Raw genomic sequence first — 6,000 nt, 5'->3', positions numbered from 1 at the left:
ACGTCATAGCTCCAAATTTGAGATCTGTAATTTAGTGGAAATATTTGGAGAAAAATTTTAATTGATTAAAAATTCTTAATAAGCTACTTAAATACCTTATAAGATTAAAAATTTTATGACAATTTAATTTGTTCAGAAGTGTTTGAGAGGTAAGTTAATCTCTCTCTCTCGTTTGAATTAAATCTTCAGAACAAAATATCAGCATGTGGCTTTGTAATAAAGTTTTGTCTATGAAGGATTCTGCAGCCAAAACCACCTCCAGGTGGTTAACGTATGTGTTGAAATACGACTATTTAACGTTTACGATGCTCAATGTACGTACAATCTGCAGCGTAACTAAACAATTAGGAATTTATACGTACCCTCGATCCTTTCTCTCCTATGCATTTGCATCCGATCGCTGTACAATTTCCACATACAACAGGACTCCCTCTGGGTGACCTTCAGGTTGTGAATCATGCCTGGATTCGTACTGCTGCACAACGTAGCGAAAATAAAACTGTTAGTCATCACTCATCATTCTATTTCAGAATGATGCTGTTGTTGTTTTCTTCTTGTATATCTTATAAGATCTTACAAATGTGACAAGATACTTGTACTTTTTCTACAGAGAATAAGTAAATTAATATACATATTTAAACAAATATACACGCATATAACCACGATTAGTCAGTATTTTACCTGTTTTCAGTCATGATGTACTGTTGAATATTTATTAACTAAAAATACATATATTACAGCTTCAAAGCTTTTTAAAATGTTTAAAAAGTTCGCATTCAATGTAACTGCTAATAAACATAAATCAGTAAAGCGTGATAAAAATATATTGAGAATGGGTAAGCTATAAACTAATATTATTTATATTTCGGTTACTTAAAACATATTCATATTAACAGTACTATGGTCACATATGTGAGGTAATATTGTTCTGAGTTCTAAAGGTAAAATCACGTAGAAAATCAGTAAAAAAAAACCTCTTCTTTTTTTCTTCGGCATGTGTTATCTAACGCGTGCGGCATTCACTGTCACCTTGGTATGTGTGGTCTTAGAAACACATGAAACATTTATTACTTTATTACACGTTTATTTTTAACTATACCGAGAAAATAATTTAATATTCTACCATATTCAAATATTGATCATGAAATTTTTGTTTAGAAAATACAACAAAAATTAATTAGTATATTTCATGTGTGTGTGTGTTTTTCGTATAGCAAAGCTACAAAGGGTTATGGGCTCAGCCCACCGAGAGGAATCGAACCCCTGATTTTAGCGTTGTAAATCCGAAGACATACCGCTGTACTAGCGGGGGGCTAGTATATTTCAATGTTATCTTTAAACAACCTTGCTACACAAATCCATATTAACAAATAACATATTCACTACTCATAAACATAATAAAATTTGGGTTGGTTGACAAATCTATATAGAATTTCACTTTTCATACACAATATGGTGAGCTACATTTCATTTTTGTTTTATAATCAGATAACTTATCATGTTTCCCAGAGAGACATACTGTTTTTTATTGTTTCTTTTTTCTTTTCTCCAAACACTTTTGAATCGACCACTAATCCTTTATTTATCGGAGGATTGTCTTGAAAGTTGTAAGGGTTATACCATGGTTCAATACCCCAAGTCGCCTGTTTAATTCTTCTCATTAAGGGCTTTACGGGTTAAAAGTAAAATCAACTATTTTGGGCTCTTGTGTAGTCACATTTAGAGCAATCAAAATAAAAATTGGTACAAACAAAACATTTTCAAGCGCTTAATACATTTACATATAAAAGGTTGGATTTGCCAGTTCTGAGTATTTCCTAGAAGAGTCAGAATTCAAGAGAAGCATAATTTATTATTTTGGGTCAATTACTTGGCTGTATTTATAAATGTAAATGGTATATGGTAAAAATATATACTTTTCTACAGGTCCATAAACTGACAAACAAAAATATAGACGTGCTCATTGTTAGTAATTATTCGCCGTCGATAGCCACAAAAAACATAATTTTAAATCTTTTATTTGTTTACAATTACTCCGTCATATTTCGATTGATTGATTGATTGATTGATTTAGTGTTTTATGGCACAAAGCAGCGAGGCTATCTGCGCCAGACATTCGGTAAAAATGTAAAAAAATAAAATAAATGTAGTAATAGACATAAATGGAACTGAAGGTAAAACAAAAAAGTATAAAACCAATGTTGACACCTAGTCTACAATGTTAAGATAAAAGGTAGAGTATAAGAAGTTGTAAGGTATTTACTCTAGCAAAAAGGTAATGATCATAACCCGCCAGGAAGATTAACAGGTAAGTTCAAGAACCACCGTCAATCACCTGAAGTTGGCCTTTCCAGTCCTGGTTCTGGGTTATGTGTCATAGCAGCTATTATCAAAATGTAAAAGAAAGTAAAAGTTTTAAAAGACACTCCGCAAAATCGTAATAATGAGTAGCCAAATGTCCAGTAAAAGGATAAAGTCAAGTAAATGGAGTAAAATTTGTAGAAGTAATTGAAGATAAAAGCAAAACGGCAATTAAGACAGAAAATGGCGTAAAACCAATGTTGACATCCAGTCAACAAAGTTGTTACCTGTAGCAGAATGGTAATGATCGTAACCCGCCAGGAAGACTAACAGGTAAGTATAAAAACCACCGTCAGTCACCTGAAGTTGGTCTTTCCAGTCCTGGTTCCGGGTTATGAGTCAATATGGCCAGTACTAAAAAGTTAATTAGTAAAAGTGTGAAATGATATGCAGTAAAAGTATAATAACAACTCGCCAGGATGACTAACGAGTAGTTCAAACGGATAGTTCAAACAGGAGCGTTAGTCACCTGAAGTTGGCCTTTCAGTCCTGGTGTCGAGTTATTCAATGTTCTGGCCATTGTCCAATGTCAAATTGAATGACAGACATTAAAACTGTAAAAAGGAACCACAATTAAAAGGTATAATGAATAAACATGCAACACTTAAATGAGATTAAAAGGTTAATGGCCATTAAAAAATTAAAAACATTATCAAGGTGGACAGAGTCACCATCACCAATAACTCTGTCTAATGTTACAGATTGACCCTGGGAAAAAATATGTTTAAAATATTGCCGTCGTTGAGAATTGTAACGATGGCAAGAAAGTAAAACGTGGCTGATAGTGATTTGAGTGTTACACAAATTATACATTGGTGCATCAGTTCCAGATAAAAGAAAATGATGAGTTAAAAACTGTGACCAATGCGTAGCCTAGTGAGAACAACTTCCTCCTTCCGAACTTTACGGAAGCTAGATGGCAAAGTCCAATTTTGGGTTTGATTTGAAAAGTTTGTTGTCACGTTGCTCACTCCAAGTGGACTGCCAGCTGGCACGGAGCCGACCCTTGAAGATAACACCATAGTCCATGTACGGAATAGGCATAGGAGTGATGGTGCTGAAGCAGACATATTTAGCTGCCATGTCTGCAAGCTCGTTCCCGCGAATACCAACATGGCCTGGTATCCAGAAAACTGGATTGAAGTAGCTGCTAATGAGAAACGGGCCAGTCGGTTACGAATATCAGCGAGAATAGGATGTGAGCTAACGTGTAGCGATTCCAAGGCAAGTATAGAACTAAGCGAATCAGTATAAATAGTGCAGTTGGAGTACTGCTCAGCTGCAATATGATCCAGGGCAAGAGATATGGCATACAGCTCAGCAGTGAACACAGAAGCTGTAGAAGGGATTCTGCGTGCAACTACTGACCCATAGCAAACCATAGCAGAGCCCACTGAATTACCTGATTTGGAACCATCTGTATAAATAGGAACTGAATGATTGTTTGAAAGATATTCATTGAATAAAGACGGTACTTCCAATCTGGAGTATCTGCCTTTTTAGGTGACTGAAAGAAAGGTCACATTTGGGGCTGTAATAAGCCATGGTGGGATGGGCCGACCTGTGGAACATGCAATGTTATCCAAGGACAGACCCAATTCATCCAATTGCTTCCGGATGCGAAGGCCAAACGGAGCAATGACAGATCGTCTGTTCTGAAAAAGTACTGCCCACCGAGGAAGGAAAACACATTTCCAGGTGGGATGCTTTGGTAAGGAATGAAGTTTCGAAGTATATTGTAAAGATAGTTGCAAACGGCGAAGGTGTAGAGAAGGTTCATGAGATTCAATGTATATACTTTGAACTGGAGAGGTACGGAAAGCCCCAGTGCAGAGTCGAAGTCCTTGGTGATGAACGGGGTCCAGCATCTTTAAGGCCGAGGGTCTGGCAGAGCCATAGACCATTGACCCATAATCGAGTTTCGATCTAATAAGAGTACGATATACCTTTAACATTGAACAGCGATCTGCCCCCCAACTGGTAGAAGAGAGAACACGGAGGATGTTCAGTGCTCTTGTGCATTTGACCCTTAGCTGCTTTAAGTGTGGTATAAAGGTCAGTTTACGATCAAAGATAAGCCCCAAGGACTTGGTCTCCGGGACAACTGGCAGCAAAACTCCACCGATATGAAGTTCAGGATCAGGGTGAATACCCCGTCGACGGCAAAAGTGCATGCATACAGTTTTGGAGAGAGAGAAATTAAAGCCGTTCGCCATAGTCCACTTCCGTACACAATTGAGGGCGGTTTGTAGTTGCCGCTCAATATATCTCATGTTTGACGACTGACATGAGATGTGAAAGTCATCGACATACAGCCCATTCGCAACAGTGAGAGGGAGTTGTTCAGTGATGGCATTTATCTTTATACTGAAAAGTGTGACACTCAATACACAGCCTTGAGGGACTCCAAGTTCCTGTACAAAAGAACGGGAAAGTGTCGAACCCACACGAACTTGGAATCTCCTGTCCATTAAAAATTTTTAATAAACATGGGTAGATGGCCACGTAACCCATATGTATGGAGGTCTCGCAAAACGCCATACCTCCATGTTGTGTCGTAAGCCTTCTCTATGTCAAAGAATATTGATACAAGATGTTGGCGGTTGAGAAAGGCTTCTCTGATAGATGTTTCAAGACGAATTAGGTGGTCTGTGGTGGAGTGCTGTCGACGGAACCCACACTGGGTGGGCGAGAGGAGGTTGTTTGATTCAAGGAACCAAACAAGACGAGCATTAACCATCCTTTCTAATGTCTTACAGAGACAGCTCGTCAAAGCAATTGGACGGTAGTTTGAAGGAATCTTGGGATCTTTCCCTGGCTTAGAGAAAGGTAAAATAATAGCCTGGCGCCAAGCATCAGGAAAAACATTCTCCTGCCAGATCCGGTTGAAAACAATCAGAAGGACATCAAGAGAAGCAGGAGATAGATGGTGCAGCATGTCATAATGAATATCATCAGGTCCAACAGACGTACTGGCAGACCGATGAAGGGCCATTTTTTAGTTCCACCAGGGTAAAGGGACGATTATAGTCAAAGAAACAGTCAGTTCGAAAGGAAAGAGGTGATCGCTCCGCCCGAGTCTTGATGGCCAGGAAGGTGGAGGAACAAGCAGAAGTGCTAGATACCCGGCAAAAGCTTTCACCTAGAGTGTTAGCGATGTTCCGAACATCAGTCACCTCCTGACCATCAGAGAGTAAGATCGAGAGGGGGGATAGAATTGTAGTGTCCATTAACCTTTCGAATCCTGTCCCATATGATCTTGGAACTGGTGGTAGAAGATATACTGGTTGTGAACTTAATCCAAGATTCCTTCTGGCTGTGACGTCTTACCCACCTAGCATGTGCACGGGCCCGTTGGAAAGCAACCCGGTTTGAAAGTGTGGGATATCTACGAAAAGTATCCCAGGCCCGCTTTTGAGCCTTCCGTGCTAAGTGGCAAGCAGGATTCCACCACGGACGAGGATATCGTGGAAAACGTGTCGAGGTTTTAGGAATACACTGAGCAGCTGCATGTGTAATACAGTCAGTTACCGCTGCTACACAGTCGTCTATTGATGGCTGATTTACGATGGCAGGATCAAGTTCTGCGAGAGCAGTGAAAGTGGACCAGTCTGCCTGATCCAGCTTCCACCGGGGCAC

General features: G+C 39.0%; 1 long non-coding RNA gene across 1 annotated transcript in view; it reads right to left on the bottom strand.

The window, feature by feature from the left end:
* Nucleotides 1-436: 436 nt before the first annotated feature.
* Nucleotides 437-6,000, bottom strand: part of LOC143243669 (uncharacterized) — a 52,976-nt gene continuing 47,412 nt past the window's right edge. The window contains exon 3 of the long non-coding RNA XR_013024702.1: nucleotides 437-475. This is a non-coding gene — a long non-coding RNA (uncharacterized LOC143243669). The remainder of the gene's footprint in view (nucleotides 476-6,000) is intronic.

The sequence above is a fragment of the Tachypleus tridentatus genome, unplaced genomic scaffold (assembly GCF_004210375.1).
Source record: "Tachypleus tridentatus isolate NWPU-2018 unplaced genomic scaffold, ASM421037v1 tig00001534_pilon, whole genome shotgun sequence".
Lineage (NCBI taxonomy): Eukaryota > Metazoa > Arthropoda > Merostomata > Xiphosura > Limulidae > Tachypleus > Tachypleus tridentatus.
This window is presented reverse-complemented; position numbering and strand designations above follow the sequence as displayed.